The following is a 24093-nucleotide window of genomic DNA, read 5'->3' as shown; positions in this document are numbered from 1 at the left end:
CAGCTTCAAACAATCTCGTAGTGATAAGTAACTTGCTGTTTGGATGGAAGGCATCAAGGGGCACCTCTTAATGCAGGGTGATACTTCACATGTCTATCCCCATGTTTTTTGAGCAGCAACTACCATGATCTTACAGATTTCTTTCCAATATGTATTACTTTCTGTGAGTGCACGGTATGGGAGGTTCTAAAGGGTGCTGGACCTAGAGGGTAGAGTTGCTTAGATCAACGATCACAGTTGTTTCCTTAAGGCATTTACAATCTGCTTGGAGAGCCTAGCTTAAAACCAAAGTCTCAGATGTGGTGATTGTAGTGTTCACTCTCACAGCAAGACACAGTGCTTGCAGGATATGACCTACAGCTTTGTGGGATGCACGAGTAGTTGGGTTTCTGGTCTTGTAGTCCCAGTACCTAGCACCGTGCCTGGTGTGTCGAAGCACCCAGTGTATGTGTGTTGAACTGTATTGAGGGACATGTGGCAGGGAGCAAAGTGCCTGATACAGTTGCCAATACAAAGTAGAGTATGAGAGTGAAATGAAAAACAGCCGAATAAAAACAGCATCATCATCCCCAGGCCATAGCAGAGTGTGCGCCTTGTTCTTTAGGGTTAACTGGGTGATCTAGGAATGAAATCCTTTTCTGGGCATGGATAACCTGTGCTCCTGTCCTGGCCCTGCGGCGAGCTGCCTGAGCTTGCTCAAGGCATGCTCTAGCCTCTGTTTTCTCATTTGTAAAACAATAGGCAAAGACAAGGCAATTTTTTGGAGGGTAATGTTTAGTATTATTGCTATTAGAATACTTCCTCTTTTTTCCCTTGCTGGTGCCTGCTTTTGTTTGAAGGACAGGAGGCTGGAGGGGTAAAGCCAGGAAGAACTCTTCTCTTTTCTTCCCTCCTGGGCCACTTCCCAGCTGAGATAACCTTGTTGAAGGTCCAAATGTGGGCGCCATGCAGCTAGAGCTTGAGCATCCTGGAGTTCTTCCCTGGGGGCTCATTCTTTAGAAGGACACCTATCATGCTGCCTCTGATTGCTGTGGACACATCCCGGGAAAACATTAAATGGAGTGTCCCGAAGATGCTTAGCTTAGCTATGCATTTAATTTGGCGGTAATTGAAATTTGCCAACAAAGATTTGCATGTAATCTGCGATTCCATTTTTCAATTAAAATTGCTTTCTTCTTGTGGATGGGAAGTACTTGGCTTCTTTCCTCCTCACAGCACTTTGCAAACACTCATCCCTCACTTCTTTGGGGGCTGGAGAGAGGGTAGGGGTGTGGGGCAAGGAGGTGGAGTCTGGCAGGACAGTGGTGCAGGAGAGGCCAGTGCTGGGGGTGAGGCTGATGGATAAGAGGGAGGGTGAGGGCTTGAGCCTCCCTTGTCTGCAATGGTCTCAGAAAAGGAACCCCAGCTGGGACTTCAAGATCTCAGTTTCTAGGGGTCAGACAAGGGTTGGGGGACTGGGAGGTATAGTCAGAAGTGGGGAGAGCCAACCAGTTCTCCATGACCAGACAAAGCTAGTAGTAAGAAGCCAGGGACAAGGCACCAGGCTCAGGTCCTGGGATGTAGGAAGTGTCTTTTCTCTTCTCTACCTCTTCTCCTCTGGGTGAGTGTGGCCTTTGATAACGGTGAGCAGCAATAGAGCTCCTGGGAGAAGAGAACTGATGGAAAAGTGTCTTCCAAGGATGGCTGGAGAGGGGAAGGGAGGACAGGAAGCAGGGGCTGGAGAGGGAAAGGGAGGACAGGAAGCAGGAAGCAGTAGGCATGAAAATCACACCTACCTGAATGGGGGCTGGGAGAAGCCAGCTGCTAGGGTCTGAATGTTTATGTCCCCTCTCCCATCCCCAAATTTGTATGCTGACACCTAATCCTGGTACAATAGTATTAGGAGGTGAGGATTTTTTGGAAGGCGGCAGAGCTCTCATGCCTAGGATCAATGTCCTTATGGAAGAGGCTTGAAGGAGCCCTTCTGCCCCTTCTGCTGCATGAAGATAGAAAGAAGGCACCATCTATGAAGCAGTGGAAAACCTCGGTAGACACTGAATCTGCCAACACCTTGATCTTGGACTTCCCAGCCTCTAAACTGTGAGCAGTAAATTTCTGTTATTTATAAGGCACCCAGTCTAAGGTATTTTGCTATAGCAGCCTGAGGACTAAGACGCCAGCCCACTGGTCTGTGAGAGTCCTGAGGGCTGGAGCTGTGTCGTCATGACCCCTTTCTATGCCTGGTACCTAGCATGGTACCTAGCACATGGTAAGAATGAAGTTTGTTAAAATGAAAAGTTGGTTGAATGTGATAATGTGAGTGAAAGGGCATTTTGTAAATTGTAACAGCCATTTTTGGTACTCTGACGGTCTTACTATTTCTGAAAATAAGATGGGGTATTTGACCCAAGGCTGAACTGATTCTGGGCTGAGCCCTGGGTAGGGTAGGGCCCCGGAAAAGGCCAGAGGAGGTAGAGGAGGTGCTCCAAGTTCCTGACTGGAGGCCTCTCCAGGAGCTGGAATTTGTGGTGATTTGCTGCTCTAGACCCAGGTCCCACCAGGTGCCCCAGCTGGGGAGCACTTTCCGGGTCTGGGCCCACCCCCTTGGTAGTGGTAGAAGAATCAACATCTGCATCAGGCTGACAACTCCACCATGCTGGGACAGGCACCAAGAGGGTTTGGTACAAAGAGAGCCAGTGAGGGGACTTGCAGGAGAGGCAGTTTGGTTTTCGTAGCCAGGCTGGAGGTGGAAATAAGAACCATTTGAAGAATTAGTGGCAGATTTTAGCTGCAGTGGAGGGTGCACAGCTTTGGACAGGGCGAGGGTCCTTCTCACCACCCCAGCAAGTCTTTTTTTGTCTATTTCTTTCAAGTGGAGATAATCCCTTCTACCTGGCCAGACAGCTGAACTGTTTTCATTTTTTTTCTTCTTCAGTAATAAATCTGCCAACCCTGCAGGGCTCGAGCCAAGGGCTTGCTTGCTGCATCTACACAGAGGTCTCATAAAAATGGTGTAAAACAAAAGAGAAAAATGCATATTTCACACTTTGTCTGTTCTAGGTGATGGCGATTTTCAACTCATTCCCGTTACAAACAGCCGACCTTCCTACCGAGTTCAAGTACCTTCTGCCTGGCCTGGAAGAACAATATCTCTCTGTCTCCCTCTTCCACTGGCCCTCACCTGCCTTCCCCTGAACATGCATTTTGCCTGACAGGAGGCAGAGGCAGTTGGTAAGTATACTAAGCTGGCTTAGTGCTTTCCAGAAGGGAGGTGGCGTGAAAGACCCCAGTGCTCAAGTGTTCACAACAGACTCACACAGGCTGGAGACAGACGCCTCCATCCTCCTGCACACAGTCCTGTGCCTGCTTCTGCAGTGACTCCCTCTGCCTCTGTGGAAACACATGAGGAATATAGGAATAAGGGTTATCTTCTACTGAAGCCTGCCTAGTGTTTATTACAGGTAATTTTCAACTATGATCAAATCTCCAATGTTATTAGCTTGGTTAATGTTCAGCAGAAACAAACAACCTTTCCAACTTTATCTGCCTCCCTTCCCCTTTACAAATCTGCACATCCTTCAAAACGGTTGCTTTAGACTTCCCAGACAGCCTACGTTTGTTCCCATCTCCTGGCTGTTCACACCTGTAATTTTCCTGCATTGAGTCTGCTCCTCCTGACTCTGTTCTGTCCAGCTCAGTTCAGTCTACTTTCAAGGTCCACTTCCTCCTGAAACCTTCCTGGATTGCCCCCAGCCTGTAGTACTCTCTCTTTACCTGGGACTCAGTCAGGAGTTACAGCTCACATCATTCTCTTCCTGGGTTGTCAATCATATACTGCTTTTTTGACAGTTTAAAAAAAGCTATTATCATTTTTTTCTACTTAACCGTCATTTTCTTTTTTGCTTAAAATAATTTTCCTTTATTTTAATTTAATTTAATTAATTTATTTTTTGAGATGGGGTCTCACTCTGTTGATCAGGCTGGAGTGCAGTGGCGTGATCCCTGCTCACTGTAGCCTCGACCTCCTGGGCTCAAGTGATCCTCCCACCTCAGCCTCCCAAGTAGCCAGGACTACAGGTGCATGCCACTATACCCAGCTGATTATTTTGTACTTTTGTAGAGATGGGTCTTGCTATGTTGCCCAGGCTGGTCTTGAACTCTTGGGCCCAAACCATCCTCCCATCTTGGCCTTCCAAAGTGCTGGGGCTACAGGTGTGAGTCACTGTGCTGAGCTTATGAATGTTTCTTATTTCTCTATTAGACTATAAGGTCTTACCTATATTTCTGTCCTTTACAGTGCCAAACACATCATTTTTACTGTTTACAAAACAGGTGCTTAGTGAATGCTTGTCAAAAAAAAAAAAAAAAAAAAAAAAGGAATGAATGAAAATTCCCACTTGGGGTGTGGGTGTGGCTTTGATGTTGTGGCCTTCTCTTTCTTCATTGGAGTAACAAGCAAGACAATTCCCACTTCCAGGGCACGGGGCTAGCCTTGACTTGCAGAGATGCTGCCTGTTGGATGTCCCCTCTTGTTTGGACGATGCTGGATATTAGGTGGCTGTTGAATGTCAGTGACAGTCCCAGCACTTTCTGTATAGACCCTGAGATTTCCTTGTAGTAACCACATAGACTGTTGAGATTTTATGGTAGTGAGAAAAAACTAGTGCTTCTCTTACTGTGTCCCCCTCCCTCTGCACCTATCCCACTCCTTTTTACATCCCTGTGTGCTCCCCACACGCAGTCTGTATTTAATTTAGAGTAGGGAATTACTAATCGAATTTTCCTTCCAGTGTGTGGAGCTCCGCCGCCGCTGCCTGCCATCTTGCTACGCCTTTGTTTTGTGCTTCCCACCTCAAGGCCACTGTACAAATGTGTTTGATTTGTGGTTGTGGTTTGTAGCTGTCACTGATTTCTTTTTTGTTGTTGTTGTTGCTGTGGCTGCAACTGTTTCCTTGCAGCTCAATTTTTAGCTGAGTGTTTGGGTAGTAAATATGGTTTACACCAACTGTGTTGGAAATAATGGCATTTATGTGCTGAAGTTATTTCCAAAACCTGTGATGTGTGTATACAAATAGATCCACGGCAGGGCCTCTAGACTGGGGAGAACACAGACTCAATAAAACCTTTGAGATGGAGTATAAACAGGTGTCTGAGACTAGGGCTAGGCCAGGCAGTTCAGAAAAATACCCCCCACCCCTGATGTTGGCTCTAAACTTAAGCTCTACCATAAATACCTTGCTTAGCATTGGGGGAGGTAGGAGATATTTTTGTGATCGTATTTATCTGCTAAATGTTCGCTTGTATCCTTTTGAGCATCTCACTATAAACTTCGCAATTTTTCTATTCACTCACCCTCAATGGCTTTAAACCTTAACTGCCCTGGATCTTAGTGTTGGAAAAAAATGTGCCAAGAAACAATGGGATTGGCCTATGAAACTGGCAGCCCTCTTTTCTTCCAAATAGTTGCCAGTCTGGGGGTTCTTTGGTTTATGGGGTGAATCTAACCATTTTGAACAATGCCTTTTAAACTGTATCATGTGACTTTGCTAATCCCAACCTCAGGCAGGGAGTACAGAGTTAGAGAACTCTAAGACGGGGGAGTCAGGCTGCTCTTGGTAGATGTGGCTCTAGCCTCTGAATTTGGGTGGAGTGGGTTTCTTTGATGCCTAGATTCTTTTATTTTTCCTTTTTTTTTTTTTTAAGAGACAGAGTCTTGCTCTGTCACCCAGGCTGGATTGCAGTGGCATGATCATAATTCACTGCAGCCTTGAACTCCTTGGCTCAAACAATCCTGCCTTAGCCTCTTGAATAGCGGGGACTGTAGGTGTGTACCACCACTCCTGGCTAATACTGTTTTTAAATTCTTTTGTAGAGATGGAGTCTTGCTATATGGCCCAGCTGGTAATAATGCCTAGATTCTTGAGTCCCTCCCTGGCTCATCCCTGGGAGCAGCACTGAACCTCATGTCTGACACCTGTCTGGAAATGGAGCCTGCACATTGACCCTAGGTAAAGATCTCATTTGCTAAGAGGTCAGGAGGGACTTCAAAGCTGTCTCGGCTCTCTGTGCTGAAGGCTGCATGACAAAGGCAGAGGAAGGGTGTTTCGATTGTTCTCCAACTTGTAAATGCCAAGCAGAAATCTTGTTGCAGTTCCTAAATGCCATATTTTGGTGTGTTTATTGTTTCCCCCCCTAACGGGGAAAGATGGTGAATGGACTAATAATTCAGGAGCCGAGAACATGTTTATTTGATTTTTAGAGCTTTAGCAAATACAATGTGTACAAAACCCAGTGCCAACAGCATGCATAATTCCTCCAGGAATGGGGCTGATAGGAACACAAAGCTTGCACGCTTCAGAACTGTAACCAATATTTACACATCTGAGTGACTAATTCTCTACTCTGAGCAGAAGAACAATAGGCATAATAGTCAGGTACATTAATGCAGAGTGTGCTCGTCTGGTGACTTGGATATTTGACACATAAACAAAGTTGTGGGGGTGCCACTGGGGGGAGAAGTGGAGGCTTTTTATCTACCTGTGTAACCATACACCAAACAGCAGGTTACAAACACACTCAGAAAATGCTGACCCAATGCCGTTCTTGTACCTCATATGCAGGATTGGCATATGATTTGCAGCGCTGCGGGAGTTCTGTAGCTGACCTCATTAGCAGCGCGTTTCCTGGCTTGTTAGCATCATATTTGTATAATTTACAGCACCTTCGTTTTTATGGAATGTGTTTCTTGTAGAGTGTAATGGCAGCAATATATTTAACCTATCGTATTTAGGAATGCTTTCGCTGGAGGCAGCCTGAAGATAGAAAGGGGACATTTTCTCCTCTCCTGCATGGGCCTTTTTTTGTTTCGTTTTGTTTGGTTTTGGCTTTTTAGCTGTCCCGTGTGTGTGTGTGTGTGTGTGTGTGTGTGTGTTGCATACATGTGTGCATGCTTTTGTGTATATACACATTTTCAAGTGTGAGTTTGCATACATGCATGCTTGTTTATGTATGTATGTGCATATTTATCTGTGTATGCACGTTTGAAAGGGCCTGAAAGACACAAAGGAGCTCTAAAGGTGTGACTTCTGCTTCCAAGTTCAGAGGCTACTTTCAAGGACTGTCTTGACTCCCTGGCCAATGTGTGCCTTTGGACTGTGAAGACTTCACAGGCCTAGATGCCTTGCTTTGAGAGGATGACATTGCAAAATGGGAAAGGAGCCAGGCAGGTTGGATATTTGGGAATAATGTTTTGGAGAGGGAGTAGGGGTGCTGTGAAGACGCTAATAAGGAAGGCAGAGCACTAAGGCGAGTTCTCCAGTCTCCGTGACCTCCTGGGGGCTTTGTAGAAAACAGTAAGATGGAAAAATGGAAAGTACATGTCACTCAGGGACAGATTCTGCCCCAACTGAATACTTATCTTAGAAAAACATAGAGCCTGTGGATAGGAATGTGTACATTCTTCTCCTCTTAGAGACATGTAGGAAAGGTAGAAATGGCTGGAACCAAATACTTGAAAAGGGGTTAATGTGTTAATTTGGAGATCTCCAGGGGAAACCTTGGCCCAGGAGTCAGGAGTTCAGATCCCAGCCTCAGCCTGCTGCTGACGTGGCTGCATGACCTTGGGCAAATTGCTTCCCCATCTTGGGGCACAGTGTCCTTGTTTACAAAATGATGGGACTGGACTGGATGGTGATTCTCTAGAAGTGATGTTTTAATGCTCCCAGCCACTTGCCTATTCTGTTCCCGAAGGCAGATAAAGACAGAAGACTGGGGTTCCCATCAACCACATCGTCCGAGCTGTGTTCTTGAGGGTGACTTGCAGTGACCCAGAAGAGAGAAACACGGCTCTCCAGGAACTGTCAGTGTGTCTTAGTTCCATCTCCTGACAGGGGGCAAAAAGTGTGAATAGACTAATAATTCAGAAACCAAAGGCATGGCAGGGTGATTTTTAGAGCTTAAGTAAAAACTGGCACCAGAGCATGCATAGCTGCATATTTCCTTCCCATAATCACTTCTTGGCCTCAAAAAGAAACTCACTCCAGGGGCAAGACAAAAAGGTGGGCCCTGGACTTTTTCAACCCACAATAGAATGATAAGAAATTAAAAGAATCTATTAAAATGACTCGAGGCACAGGGATAAGGCTTATCCAACTGGCTGGTCAGGTTGGGGTTCTTTGCATCTTCCCTCCATCCCTAGCTTTGGAAATTTCAGAAATATTTCTTTGACTGCTATCTTTTTCAATCCTATACCTCTTATCACTGACTACAAAGGCTCTGGGTTCTTGATTTTACTTAATAGATATACCCCTAAAACATCAGAGTGGCTGGATTCTATGGTAATAATTCATAGAATTCAAATGCTAACAATTCAAAATGTCAAGTTGATATCCCAAATTTGAATGTAAGTTTATATTAAATTTTAAATGCACCAGGGTTGCTGACTATTTGAAGGTACCCAGTGATGAATTCGGCAAAGAAAAATAATTGGCTGGGCTCGGTGGCTCACGTCTGTAATCCCAGCACTTTGGGAGGCTGAGGCGGGTGGATCACCTGTGGTCAGGAGTTGAGACCAGCCTGGCCAACATGGCGAAACCCTGTCTCTACTAAAAATATAAAAATTAGCTGGTCATGGTGGCACGTGCCTGTAATCCCAGCTACTTGGGAGGCTGAGGCAGGAGAATCACTTGAACCTGGGAGGTAGAGGTTGCAGTGAGCTGAGATCGTGCCTTGGCACTCCAGCCTGGGTGACAAGAGTGAAACTACATCTAAAATAAATAAATAAATAAATAAATAAAAAAGCTTTGTAAAGTCTCTAGTTTTTAACTGAATCCTGAAATGTTTATTGAGCACCTATGAAGTACTCGGGAGTCAGATAAAAACTATCACATTCTTGCCTTCAAGAGGCTCTTAATCTAAATGTCGAATTGGGAATGGCAAGCATTTTGCATATACACATTAATATAGATAATAAAATGTGGACAGTTTCAGCATCCAGCATCCACTGATTAGAGTGTTTTCAAAATTCTATAAGAGAGAGTTTACTATTATAAATGTTTGTTCAAAAACTCTTATTAGTGCCACTTGACTGATTTGGTAACTAGCTTGTCTAAAGTGAAGATTAAAAAAAAGGTTGTTGCTTATACACTGCTGTTAGGAATGTAAATTACTTCAGCCATTGTGAAAAGCAGTATGGCAATTTCTCAAATAACTTAAAACAGAATTACCATTCAACTCAGCAATCCCATTACTGGATATATACTCAAAGGAATATAAATAGTTCTACCATAAAGACACATGCATGTGTATGTTTATCACAGCACTATTCATAATAGCAAAGACATAGAATGAACCTAAATGCCCGTCCATGGTAGACTGGATAAAGAAAATGTGGTATATATACACTATGGAATACTATGCAGCCATAAAAAAGAATGAGATCATGTCCTTTGCAGCAACATGGATGCGGCTGGAGACCATTATCCTAAGAGAACTAATGCAAGAGCGGAAAACCAAATCCTGCATGTTCTCACTTATAAGTGGGGGCTAAACGTTGAGTACACACATGGACACAAATAAGAGAATGACAGACACTGGGGGCTGCTGTAGGGTGGAAGGCGGAAGGAGGGTATGGTTTGAAAAAGCCCTATTGGGTACTATTCTTATTACCTAGTTGATGAAATAATTGTACACCAAACTGCTGTGACACGCAATTTACCTATATAATCAATCCGCATGTGTACTCCTAAACCTAAAATAAAAGTTAAAAAAAGAAGTTGTTAATCTGCACTCAGATTAGAGGAGTGGATACGTAGTTGGATAAACTCCTTCCCCTCTGTTAAGATAGAAGTGATCTTTTTTACCCTCTCTGTGGCCAGTTCCTCCACTTTGGATCACTAGATCATCCCATTCTTTCTCACCGCCTTGTGATCTGGAACTACAGATTGCATGCATGCTCTCCTTTCTCATTAGCACTTAAACATGGCCAAACTGCTCCCATCTTAAAAACGATGTTCCTGCCATAATCTCTAGATTTACTACCTCTTTCTATCTGTTTCCAGCCACACTTTCTCAATGACCGTGTCATAGTCATCACTGCAGGTACTTTGCAGTCCACTTGGATGTGGCTTCTGTCCTTTACCAATGTCTCTGAAATTGTTCCCCAGGGTCACCAAAGAGCTGCAAGACACTAAATCTTACAGGTGCTCATCTTGTGGGCCCCCTTGCTAGCATGTGATCACTCTCTTCTGGAACATCACTTTCTCCTGGGGTCTGCTCGCCTTTTGGTTCACTTGTCAGTTTACTTCTTTAGCTTGGGGTTTGGTCCCTGACACCTTGTTGGAGTCCTTAAGGTTTTGACCAAGTCTCTCCTTTCTTTATTTTTCCCCTTGTCTAGACAATGTGTCTACATGCCACAACTTCAATGGCCTTTTGAAGGCTGCAGACTCTCCAACTCTCATGAGCCTCTCCTTCAACTTTCTACTAGGCAGCTCTTCTTGACTCCTTTGTCGTACCAAAGAGAATACACAGTACAATGGTTCAAATTAAGACTAGTTTAGTTTTCTTTCACATCATAGTCCAGAATTCCTGGGCTTTCCAGGGAGACCAAGTGGCTCCATGAAGTTGCCCAGAGATTTAGTTTTTTTTTTTTTGTCTTGTGACTTCACCATTTAAAGTATTATACTTTTCCACATAGAGAAAGATGTCTTGAATTCACTGTTTCCAGCACGTTCAAAGTGGGAGAGGAAGCTGAAGGCAATCCGCTTCCTCTTAAGAAAGTGACTCAGTAGGCCGGGCGTGGTGGCTCATGCCTGTAATCCCAGCACTTTGGGAGGCTGAGGCAGGTGGATCACCTGAGGTAAGGAGTTCGAGACCAGCCTGGCCAACAGCTGAGTTAGGCAACAGCTAAGTTAGGCAATGTGGTATTACCTGGGTGACTGAGTAGTCAGTTAAAACCTGGGATGTTCTATTTTGAAAATGAAAAATAGAAGGCCCTAGGCGTTATCAACCCAATGATAGAATAATAAGAAATTAAGTAAATCTATTAAAATGACCCAAGGAAAATGACAGGGATGAAGTTTGTCTGACTGGCTTGTAAGGCCAAGGTTCTTTTTACCTTCTCACCTGCTCTCCCTGGCGTGGCCAGAAACTCAGGACTATGCTGTGCAAGAGAAATACACTTCAGTCTTATTTGAGCCATTATATTGTGTATTGTCTCTGGTATTGCAAAGCAACCACGTGGCACTGCCTAATAGAAAGTTGGAGACAGAGACTCAGGTGAGCTGAGTGTCTACAGCACATATAACCCGCAGTCCCTCAGAATGATTATTGGGAGGACGGTTAGCTTCCTCTGCCACAGGCACCTCACGCTTAACATCTCCAAGACTCACCTCATTATATTCCCCCTCAAACCTGCTGCTTCTATGATTCGATCATACTCTCAGTAAGTATCCTCATCATATACCCAGTCGCTCAAACCAGAAACTTGGAATCATTCTTGAGTTCTCTCTTTCCCTCACTGCTGCATATCCAATCTTTCTCCAACCCTAGTCACTCATACCTCTGAAATATTTTTTATTCTATTTTATTTATTTATTTTTTGAGACAGGGTCTCACTCTGTCACCCAGGCTGGAGTGCAGTGGTGTGATCATGGCTTACTGCAGCCTCAAACTTCTGGGCTGAAGTGATCCTCTAGCCTCAGCCTCTCAAAGTCCTGGGATTACAGGTGCGTGCCACTGCACCTGGTCTTAAATATTTGTAGATTCACACACTTCTCTCTACCTTGTTGTTACCAGCTTAGTCCAAGACATCATTCCTGTTTTTTGGATCATTGCAAAAGTTCTTAACTGACCTTCCTACACTTAGTCTTGACCCTTCAGATCTATTTTCCATTTCACTGTCAAAGTTCCATTATAAAAATGGAAATGCGATCATATTCCCCCTGCTTCATATCCTTCAGTGGCTTTTCCTTAACCTCAAATTCTTCATGTGCTCTAGAGGACCTCGCATGATCTGGCCTCTACCAGTCTCTCCAGGGTTATCTCATGCCTCCCTGACCTTGGTTCTCTCCAGTCCTAACACTCTGGGTTGATTGCAGTTCCTATAGTCAGTAATGTTAGCACTTGATTCTGGTCTGCCAAACATACTACTCTCTCTTTTGGAGCACTCTTCTTGTCTCCCTCTCTTGCTTGTTAACTACTATTTAATTTAAAAGCTGAGTTTAGGGATGATTTTCTCAATGAGACCTTCCTCCTTCCTGCTAGGGCCGTCTCCTTGGTCTGTGCTCCTACTGCCCCTTGTCATTCATCTTTACTAACACCAATCTAGCCAATAATTCAATGACGGGGATCTGTATTTGCGACTGTATCGTAAGCTCCAAGAAGGCTGGGTTACCTTCTTTATTTGATTAATAAGATATGTAAAAATATTTGGAAAAAACTTGCTACCTTCAAATAATTCCTTTATTTATTTACCCACTGTTACGTTAAGCAAAGTCTTTGTATAATGATGTACGGCTTAGGTATTACAATTATAACAATTGCAGCTTCTGTTCATAAAATTATTACAAATGTACAGTGAAAGAAACAATTAGTAATAAACAGAAATGATATATAATACTTAATTGTAGTAGTAGCTCACATTTATATATACTATTTTATAATTGTGATGCTTTTACTTACGTAACTTTTTTTAAATTTTATTTTATTATTATTATACTTTAAGTTTTAGGGTACATGTGCACAATGTGCAGATTAGTTACATATGTATACATGTGCCATGCTGGTGTGCTGCACCCATTAACTCGTCATTTAGCATTAGGTATATCTCCTAATGCTATCCCTCCCCTCTCCCCACACCCCACAATAGTCCCCAGAGTATGATGTTCCCCTTCCTGTGTCCATGTGTTCTCATTGTTCAATTCCCACCTATGAGTGAGAATATGCGGTGTTTGGTTTTTTGTTCTTGTGATAGTTTACTGAGAATGATGATTTCCAGTTTCATCCATGTCCCTACAAAGGACATGAACTCATCATTTTTTATGGCTGCGTAGTATTCCATGGTGTATATGTGCCACATTTTCTTAATCCAGTCTATCGTTGTTGGACATTTGGGTTGGTTCCAAGTCTTTGCTATTGTGAATAGTGCCGCAATAAACATACGTGTGCATGTGTCTTTATAGCAGCATGATTTATAATCCTTTGGGTATATACCCAGTAATGGGATGGCTGGGTCAAATGATATTTCTAGTTCTAGATCCCTGAGGAATTGCCACACTGACTTCCACAATTGTTGAACTAGTTTACAGTCCCACCAACAGTGTAAAAGTGTTCCTATTTCTCCACATCCTCTCCAGCACCTGTTGTTTCCTGACTTTTTAATGATTGCCATTCTAACTGGTGTGAGATTGTATCTCATTGTGGTTTTGATTTGCATTTCTCTGATGGCCAGTGATGGTGAGCATTTTTTCATGTGTTTTTTGGCTGCATAAATGTCTTCCTTTGAGAAGTGTCTGTTCGTGTCCTTTGCCCACTTTTTGATGGGGTTGTTTGTTTTTTTCTTGTAAATTTGTTTGAGTTCATTGTAGATTCTGGATATTAGCCCTTTGTCAGGTGAGTAGGTTGCGAAAATTTTCTCCCATTTTGTAAGTTGCCTGTTCACTCTGATAGTAGTTTCTTTTGCTGTGCAGAAGCTCTTTAGTTTAATTAGATCCCATTTGTCAATTTTGGCTTTTGTTGCCATTGCTTTTGGTGTTTTAGACATGAAGTCCTTGCCCATGCCTATGTCCTGAATGGTAATGCCTAGGTTTTCTTCTAGGGTTTTTATGGTTTTAGGTCTAACGTTTAAGTCTTTAATCCATCTTGAATTAATTTTTGTATAAGGTGTACGGAAGGGATCCAGTTTCAGCTTTCTACATATTGCTAGCCAGTTTTCCCAGCACCATTTATTAAATAGGGAATCCTTTCCCCACTGCTTGTTTTTCTCAGGTTTGTCAAAGATCAGATAGTTGTAGATATGCGGCGTTATTTCTGAGGGCTGTGTTCTGTTCCATTGATCTATATCTCTGTTTTGGTACCAGTACCATGCTGTTTTGGTTACTGTAGCCTTGTAGTATAGTTTGAAGTCAGATAGCATGATGCCTCCAGCTTTGTTCTTTTGGCTTAGGATTGACTTGGCAATGTGGGCTCTTTTTTGGTTCCATATGAACTTTGAAGTAGTTTTTTCCAATTCTGTGAAGAAAGTCATTGGTAGCTTGATGGGGATGGCATTGAATCTATAAATTACCTTGGGCAGTATGGCCATTTTCACGATATTGATTCTTCCTACCCATGAGCAGGGAATGTTCTTCCATTTCTTTGTATCCTCTTTTATTTCCTTGAGCAGTGGTTTGTAGTTCTCCTTGAAGAGGTCCTTCACATCCCTTGTAAGTTGGATTCCTAGGTATTTTATTCTCTTTGAAGCAATTGTGAATGGGAGTTCACTCATGATTTGGCTTTCTGTTTGTCTGTTATTGGTGTATAAGAATGCTTGCAATTTTTGTACATTGATTTTGTATCCTGAGACTTTGCTGAAGTTGCTTATCAGCTTAAGGAGATTTTGCGTTGAGACAATGGGGTTTTCTAGATATACTATCATGTCATCTGCAAACAGGGACAATTCGACTTCCTCTTTTCCTAATTGAATACCCTTTATTTCCTTCTCTTGCCTTATTGCCCTGGCCAGAACTTCCAACACTATGTTGAATAGGAGTGGTGAGAGAGGGCATCCCTGTCTTGTGCCAGTTTTCAAAGGGAATGCTTCCAGTTTTTGCCCATTCAGTATGATATTGGCTGTGGGTTTGTCATAGATAGCTCTTATTATTTTGAGATACGTCCCATCAATACCTAATTTATTGATAGTTTTTAGCATGAAGCATTGTTGAATTTTGTCAAAGGCCTTTTCTGCATCTATTGAGATAATCATGTGGTTTTTGTCTTTGGTTCTATTTATATGCTGGATTACATTTATTGATTTGCATATATTGAACCAGCCTTGCATCCCAGGAATGAAGCCCACTTGATCATGGTGGATAAGCTTTTTGATGTGCTGCTGGATTCGGTTTGCCAGTATTTTATTGAGGATTTTTGCATCAATGTTCATCAAGGATATTGGTCTAAAATTCTCTTTTTTGGTTGTGCCTCTGCCAGGCTTTGGTATCAGGATGATGCTGGCCTCATAAGATGAGTTAGGGAGGATTCCCTCTTTTTCTATTGATTGGAGTAGTTTCAGAAGGAAAGGTACCAGTTCCTCCTTGTACCTCTGGTAGAATTCAGCTGTGAATCCATCTGGTCCTGGACTCTTTTTGGTTGGTAAGCTATTGATTATTGCTGCAATTTCAGAGCCTGTTATTGGTCTATTCAGAGATTCAACTTCTTCCTGGTTTAGTCTTGGGAGAGTGTATGTGTCGAGGAATTTATCCATTTCTTCTAGATTTTCTAGTTTATTTGCATAGAGGTGTTTGTAGTATTCTCTGATGGTAGTTTGTATTTCTGTGGGATCGGTGGTGATATCCCCTTTATCATTTTTTATTGCGTCTATTTGATTCTTCTCTCTTTTCTTCTTTATTAGTCTTGGTAGCAGTCTGTCAATTTTGTTGATCCTTTCAAAAAACCAGCTCCTGGATTCATTAATTTTTTGAAGGGTATTTTGTGTCTCTATTTCCTTCAGTTCTGCTCTGATTTTAGTTATTTCTTGCCTTCTGCTAGCTTTTGAATGTGTTTGCTCTTGCTTTTCTAGTTCTTTTAATTGTGTTGTTAGGGTGTCAATTTTGGATCTTTCCTGCTTTCTCTTGTGGGCATTTAGTGCTATAAATTTCCCTCTACACACTGCTTTGAATGTGTCCCAGAGATTCTGGTATGTTGTGTCTTTGTTCTCTTTGGTTTCAAAGAACATCTTTATTTCTGCCTTCATTTCGTTATGTACCCAGTAGTCATTCAGGAGCAGGTTGTTCAGTTTCCATGTAGTTGAGCAGTTTTGAGTGAGTTTCTTAATCCTGAGTTCTAGTTTGATTGCACTGTGGTCTGAGAGACAGTTTGTTATAATTTCTGTTCTTTTACATTTGCTGAGAAGAGCTTTACTTCCAACTATGTGGTCAATTTTGGAATAGGTGTGGTGTGGTGCTGAAAAAAATGTGTATTCTGTTGATTTGGGGTGGAGAGTTCTGTAGATGTCTATTAGGTCCACTTGGTGCAGAGCTGAGTTCAATTCCTGGGTATCCTTGTTAACTTTCTGTCTCGTTGATCTGTCTAATGTTGACAGTGGGGTGTTAAAGTCTCCCATTATTATTGTGTGGGAGTCTAAATCTCTTTGTAGGTCACTCAGGACTTGCTTTATGAATCTGGGTGCTCCTGTATTTGGTGCATATATATTTAGGATAGTTAGCTCTTCTTGTTAAATTGATCCCTTTACCATTATGTAATGGCCTTCTTTGTCTCTTTTGATCTTTGTTGGTTTAAAGTCTGTTTTATCAGAGACTAGGATTGCAACCCCTGCCTTTTTTTGTTTTCCATTTGCTTAGCTCTGCATGTGAGATGGGTTTCCTGAATACAGCACACTGATGGGTCTTGACTCTTTATCCAATTTGCCAGTCTGTGTCTTTTAATTGGAGCATTTAGTCCATTTACATTTAAAGTTAATATTGTTATGTGTGAATTTGATCCTGTCATTATGATGTTAGCTGGTTATTTTGCTCGTTAGTTGATGCAGTTTCTTCCTAGCCTCGATGGTCTTTACAATTTGGCATGATTTTGCAGTGGCTGGTACTGGTTGTTCCTTTCCATGTTTAGTGTTTCCTTCAGGAGCTCTTTTAGGGCAGGCCTGGTGGTGACAAAATCTCTCAGCATTTGCTTGTCTGTAAAGTATTTTATTTCTCCTTCACTTATGAAGCTTAGTTTGGCTGGATATGAAATTCTGGGTGGAAAATTCTTTTCTTTAAAAATGTTGAATATTGGCCCCCACTCTCTTCTGGCTTGTAGAGTTTCTGCTGAGAGATCCGCTGTTAGTCTGATGGGCTTCCCTTTGTGGGTAACCCGACCTTTCTCTCTGCCCTTAACATTTTTTCCTTCATTTCAACTTTGGTGAATCTGACAATTAGGTGTCTTGGAGTTGCTCTTCTCGAGGAGTATCTTTGTGGTGTTCTCTGTATTTCCTGAATCTGAATGTTGGCCTGCCTTGCTAGATTGGGGAAGTTCTCCTGGATAATACCCTGCAGAGTGTTTTCCAACTTGGTTCCATTCTCCCCGTCACTTTCAGGTACACCAATCAGACATAGATTTGGTCTTTTCACATAGTCGCATATTTCTTGGAGGCTTTGTTCATTTCTTTTTATTCTTTTTTCTCTAAACTTCTCTTCTCACTTCATTTCATTTATTTCATCTTCCATCACTGATACCCTTTCTTCCAGTTGATCGCATCGGCTCCTGAGGCTTCTGCATTCTTCACGTAGTTCTCAAGCCTTGGCTTTCAGCTCCATCAGCTCCTTTAAGCACTTCTCTGTATTGGTTATTCTAGTTATACATTCGTCTAAATTTTTTTCTAAGTTTTTAACTTCTTTGCCTTTGGTTTGAATTTCCTCCTGTAGCTCGGAGTAGTTTGATCGTCTGAAGTCTTCTTCTCTCAACTCGTCAAAGTCATTCTCCGTCCAGCTTTGTTCCATTGCTGGTGAGGAACTGCGTTCCTTTGGAGGAGGAGAGGCGCTCTGCTTTTTAGAGTTTCCAGTTTTTCTGCTCTGTTTTTTCCCCATCTTTGTGGTTTTATCTACTTTTGGTCTTTGATGACTGTGATGTAGAGATGGGTTTTTGGTGTGGATGTCCTTTCTGTTTGTTAGTTTTCCTTCTAACAGACAGGACCCTCAGCTGCAGGTCTGTTGGAGTTTGCTAGAGGTCCACTCCAGACCCTGTTTGCCTGGGTACCAGCAGCGGTGGCTGCAGAACAGCGGATTTTCGTGAACTGCGAATGCTGCTGTCTGATCGTTTCTCTGGAAGTTTTGTCTCAGAGGAGTACCCGGCTGTGTGAGGTGTCAGTCTGCCCCTGCTGGGGGGTGCCTCCCAGTTAGGCTACTCGGGGGTCAGGGGTCAGGGACCCACTTGAGGAGGCAGTCTGCCTTTTCTTAGATCTCCAGCTGCATGCTGGGAGAACCACTGCTCACTTCAAAGCTGTTAGACAGGGACATTTAAGTCTGCAGAGGTTACCGCTGTCTTTTTGTTTGTCTGCACCCTGCCCCCAGAGGTGGAGCCTACAGAGGCAGGCAGGCCTCCTTGAGCTGTGGTGGGCTCCACCCAGTTCGAGCTTCCCAGCTGCTTTGTTTACCGAAGCAAGCCTGGGCAATGGCCAGCACCCCTCCCCCAGCCTCACCGCTGCCTTGCAGTTTGATCTCAGACTGCTGTGCTAGCAAGCAGCGAGACTCCATAGGTGTAGGACCCTCTGAGCCAGGTGTGGGATATAATCTCCTGGTGTGCCATTTTTTAAGCCTGTTGGAAAAGCACAGTATTAGGGTGGGAGTGACCCAGTTTTCCAGGTGCCGTCTGTCACCCCTTTCTTTGACTAGGAAAGGGAACTCCCTGACCCCTTGTGCTTCCCGAGTGAGGCAATGCCTCGCCCTGCTTTGGCTCATGCACGGTGCGCTGCACCCACTGTCCTGCACCCACTCTCTGGCACTCCCTAGTGAGATGGACCCGGTACCTCAGATGGAAATGCAGAAATCACCCGTCTTCTGCGTCGCTCATGCTGGGAGCCGTAGACCAGAGCTGTTCCTATTCGGCCATCTTGGCTGCCCTTCCTACTTATATAACTTTATTGATCCTCATGAGACTCTGTCAGAAATGTCAGGTGAATTATTTCCACTTTACAGGTGTAAAAACTGAGGCTTGGTGAAGTTAAGAGATTTAACCAAAGTCCTTGACTTAATCAACAAAGAAGCCAGAGCATGAGTCCAGATCTCTTGAGTTCAGAGCCAGAGTCCTGTCTACTGTGTCAGGCCTGACAGGGAATATGAAATACAACTATGCATATCTCTAGCTTCTGTGTCTGATACAGGCAGGCATTTGATAATTACTTGTTGAACAAATATATGTACAAATAGATATACCAGTAGATCTGACAATATTACTGCGATGTTATACCAACATGTAAGTCAACAATTATGGAGTAATAAACAGAAATAATAAAATACATTATACTATACAGGAGAGAGATGGAATCTGGCCAACAGACTAGGTAATTGCTCTTAAGTGAGTTCAAAGATCACTTTAAATAACTATGTGGGTGTGGGAGGTCTATATCTACATCTCAATAATCTCGAAACCACTGATGATGGGCTTGACAAAGGAGGTTTTATTTTAACTTGGGACTTGATTGAAATGCAAGGTGTAAAATGTGTGAATAATACCCAGTTTTACTTTCCCCTATGCACAGGAAGAAACAGAAGGCTGCTGTCTCTGTCACTGGCTTGGGAAGGCTTAAATATTCTTCTGTCGAAACTTCATTTTCTCTCTAACCTCATCTGAGCATTGGAATGTGTTCTTGACTAAAGTGGGTACCAGGTGGCCATCTACAGAGCTTCTCCAGAACAGCCAGTGTATCCTTCTCTGGGTGGGGTATTTGGGGGTAGATAGCATATCCTTCTCTGGGTGGGGCATTTTGGGGTAGATAGCATATCCTTCTCTGGGTGGGGTATTTTGGGGTAGACAGCACCTCCATTAATAACATTGCTTCCCCCAAGGGGAGACCTTAACTCTGGGATGGTAAGAATTATCTTAAAGACCTACCATTCTGGTGATTCTAAGAGGGGAAAATTTGCCTGATCTGAGGGTCTTGCATTTTTAATTTTCTTGGTTAGTTTCAAGGTTAGCTACAGGTATGTAAAGCACCTAGTATATTTGTTGAACATAATATGAATAGATGCTCAATAATTGGTTATAATTATGAAGATAATGTAGCCAACTATAAAGAAAGTGCATGGATGTGGGTTGAAACCCAGTTTTGACACTTATTAGGTGGCAACATAGCTTCCTGATCATTAGCAAGTTAAACATTCTAATCTTAAGTTATTTCCAGCCATGAAAATAACAGTAGCCATTTTGAGTGAGGTTCTCTATTAGGTCTTGTATTCCTGTTATTTCTTAGCATTATAGCAGCTTTGAATGCTCAAGTTTATAGGTAAGGTAACTGAGGCTCAGAGACATTAGTGATTTGCCTTAGGATGTGGTCATTTAGCTAATGTCAAAGCTAGAGCTAAATCCAGGTCTGTCTGATTCCAACACCTGGTTATTTTCCACTTCATAACACTGCTTATGTGAAATAGAGATGACAAAAATGCTGAATTGTTGTGATGATTAGAGTCAGCACATAGCACACATTTGGCATTCAAAATAGTAGCTATCACTATTAATTGTGCCTTAGGTGGTACAGGACAATCTATATATTCATATTAACCAGAGTTGGAAGAGCTTTGACATGTACTATCCATTAGGACCGCTGGTTGGCATATAGTGGACACTCGATAAGTGCTTCTTAATGTATTAAAGATGTTGCAATGATCCATATTAAAGGTCAAGTAATGTCTGAATTTATAGTTGGAGTCTGTCCTTTTGCACCCCCACCACATACAGCTCTTTCACCTGTGAAAGTTTTGTGAAACACAGTAGGACAAGGAATTATGAGAAGAGGTCTTGTTGAAATAGCTGACTTTTTTGGCCCCATCTCAAAATATATTGAGATAATTCAATTTCTGTATGGCTGAGCAGACTCTTATCAGACCAACCCTCTACAAACAGGCAATAACTTTAAACTCTAGGGAAAAAGTTTAAAATATCAGCTACCCAAAGGCACTGGAGAGTTAACAAAGGTGAGCAGATTCTCCAGGGATATTGATATTTGGAAGAAGGAAGAGTATGGGATAAGTTTTCCCCTTACTGAGGCCTTTGGCTGCAGTCAGCACCACATAGGAAAGTTAAAAACTTCTATAGAAAACCTGCAGTCTTTCTGGCCAGAAGAACCAGATGAGAGATTCGGGCAACCACAGCTGCTAAATATAAACTTCACGCAGATCTCTGGTGACCCTGAATCAAGCATGTATGGAGTAGAATCCAAGAAGCTCAGCTAAAGATAGAAGAATTGAACTAAGATTTGAGTTGACACCCAAGAGACAGTTTGCAATCTGAGTCTAATGAAGTTAATTACCCACTATAACAACAACAACAACAACAACAACTCAACACTCTTCTGTGAAATATAACAGAATCCGGAGTAACCACAACACAACATTCACAATGTCCAGAATATAATCCAAAAATATTCAACACAGAAAGATCCAGGAAAATGTGAGCTATTTTCAACAGAAAACACTATCACTGAAGACTGATCCCTACTTGGTCTGAATGTTGGAATACATAGATAAGATTTCAAAGTAGTTATTATATGTACTCATTAACATCAGAGAAAATATGATTGAAATAAATTTAAAAAAATCTCAGTAGAGACACTATTAAAAAAACAAATAGAGCTGATAAGTAGAATATCTGAAGTGAAGATTCACTTAACGGATTTAAAAGCAGAATGGAGATGAAGCAGAAAGACTCAGTAAACTTGAAGATAGAGCAATAAAAAGTATGCAATCCTAAGAATAGAACAACAACAACAAAAAATCCCAAACAAATAACAAATGAATAGAATCTCAGATACCTGTGAGACAAAATAGAAATATCTAACATATGTTTAACAGAGTTCCAAAACAGGAGAGAGAATGGAGTAGGAAAAAATAATTTGAAGAAATAATCAGCAAAAGTATACTGAAAAATATGAAAATATAAAATATAAAAAATATGAAATATATTGACCAAGTAGAGATTAGTCTTCACTGATTTCCCAAAGGTGATGAAAGACATAAATTTACACATTCAAGAATCTTAGCAAGCCTCAAGCAGGATAAATATGAAGAAAATCATTCTTTGGCACATCACAGTCAAACTGCTGAAAACCTAAAAGATGAAAAAAATTCTCAAGAGAAAGGACACAGTATATACAGGAGGACAATGAGTCAATGGAGGACAGAAAATAATAAAGGACCACCTTCGAAATTATAAAAGAAGAAAAAGACTTGCTCACCCAGAATTTATATCCAAGTGAAAATATTATTTAAGAATACAAGTAAAAAAGAGACATTTTTAGATAAAAGAAAACTAGCTGAGTTCATCAGACCCACACTACAAAAAATGCTAAAGAAAGTTCTTTAGGCTCAAAGGAAGTGATATCAGATGGAAAAGTGGATCTTCAGGAAGGATGAAGAGCATAAAAATTGTGCAATACAGCTGGGCATGGTGGCTCACACCTGTAATCCCAGCATTTTGGGAGGCTGAGGTGGGTGGATCTCTTGAGCCCAGGAGTTTGAGACCAGCCTGGGCAACATGGTGAAACTCCGTCTCTACAAAAAATACAAAATTTTAGCTGGGCATGATGGTGCACACCTGTAGTCCCAGCTATTCTGAGACTGAAGTGGGAGGATTACTTGAGGCTGGGGAGGTCGAGGCTGCAGTGAGCCGTGATTGTGCCACTGCACTCCAGCCTGGGTGACACAGTGAGACACTGTCTCAAAAGAAAAAAAAAAAAAAGAAAGGTAAATGTAAAATACTCCTTTTTTATTTATTTCCTTAAAATGCATGTGACACATTTAAAGCATAAAATATTGCATCAACTTATGGGGTTTATAACAGTAGATGTGACACAAGTGACAGCAACAGCAGAAAGGATGGCAGAGATGGGAAACAGACCTATAGAGTCATGGTCTTTTTATATTTCACATGAAAAGGCAAAATAGTAATTCTAGTCGATTGTGAAAAGTTAAGAATGTATATGATAATCACTAGAGAAAACAAACAAAAATAATGCAATGAGTTATAGAAAAGCCAACAGATGCATAGAAGAGATTTATTTTTCCCTGTCCCTCTCTGTCTGAAAGTCATCTTGATTACTAGTTGTCAGTGGAAACTGAAGAATGCCTTCATCTATTCATTCAGATGTGTATCCATCCAATAGATATTTATTGCACAGTGTTGAGATTTTCAGACACTGTACTAGGCTTTGAGGATATAAATAAAATAGCACATAATCCTTGCCTTCGAGGAACTTTGTCCTTCTCCCGCATAAATTGCTGAAGACTCTTCTGACTTCTGCACTGGTGGAGTCCTCAATCTTGTCATTTTGGGGGCCATTTAGGGAAAGAGTTAGTGGGAGCCTCAAAAACACCCATCTTTCTAGCTTCAGGTAATAGGTGCTCTAAGCAGACTTTCTACATGGAGAGGATGATGTTCTCTGATTTCTTTTCTAGCTGTAGTGGGAAAGGTCTCAATGAGATGGGAGGTTTGGAAGGCTGAGGTTTATGCCCTTGACTCAGAGTGAGAAGACGAGGTTCCAGTCCTACCTACTGCTCGCTCAGCTGCGTGACTTTACACAATTCACTTACACTCTCTGAGCCTCAGTTTCATCAATTGCAAAACCGGCTAGTAATCTCTGCCATTGCTCTTAAAAGAGATAAATCTAGATCTGTTTCCTGGGTTCCAAGGTCAATTTGGCTCAGGGGTCCACATGCAATACTTTAAAATCACGTAGAAGTAGGTGTTCTGAAACCAATTCTCCAACTTGAGTCTTGGGCAGAATGACTGAAGACATTTACTTTGAAGTTTATGTTCTTGATTCAATTTTGTTTTCCTGTAGGATTTAATTTGATAGAGTGGAATACGCATAGGCTTTGGTTTAAATTCTAGCTCTGGACTCGCTAGGTATGTGACCTTGGATAGTACACTTCAGTTTTCTCCTCTATCTCATGGGGATAATAATGCTTAGATTGTATGGCACAGAGGACCAGCTGTCCACCAAAGAGTCTTGCTTCTCTTCTATAGTTTCTGGAAGCTGCTCAGCTAGTGCCAAGGAATTGCATCTGGGAGTGTGTCCATGATTAATTCTCATCAATCCAACATGAGCAGAAGCTGATGCAGTCCACTTACGGGGCAGCCCCCTCCCCACAAAGCCCTTTCCTGGACAAACCTCCATGTTCTTTCCCCTTCAGACCTGGCACACAGCAAGAG

General features: G+C 42.2%; 1 long non-coding RNA gene across 1 annotated transcript in view; it reads left to right on the top strand.

Moving 5' to 3' along the window:
* The window catches only part of LOC100609376 (uncharacterized), a 90184-nt gene that overhangs the window by 14782 nt on the left and 51309 nt on the right, over nt 1-24093 (top strand). Inside the window, exons 2-3 of the long non-coding RNA XR_681832.4 lie at nt 3040-3210; nt 5852-5987. This is a non-coding gene — a long non-coding RNA (uncharacterized LOC100609376). The remainder of the gene's footprint in view (nt 1-3039; nt 3211-5851; nt 5988-24093) is intronic.

This window comes from Pan troglodytes, chromosome 7, assembly GCF_028858775.2.
Source record: "Pan troglodytes isolate AG18354 chromosome 7, NHGRI_mPanTro3-v2.0_pri, whole genome shotgun sequence".
NCBI lineage: Eukaryota > Metazoa > Chordata > Mammalia > Primates > Hominidae > Pan > Pan troglodytes.
The sequence above is the reverse complement of the archived record's forward strand: the minus strand, read 5'-3'. Positions and strand labels throughout refer to the sequence as shown.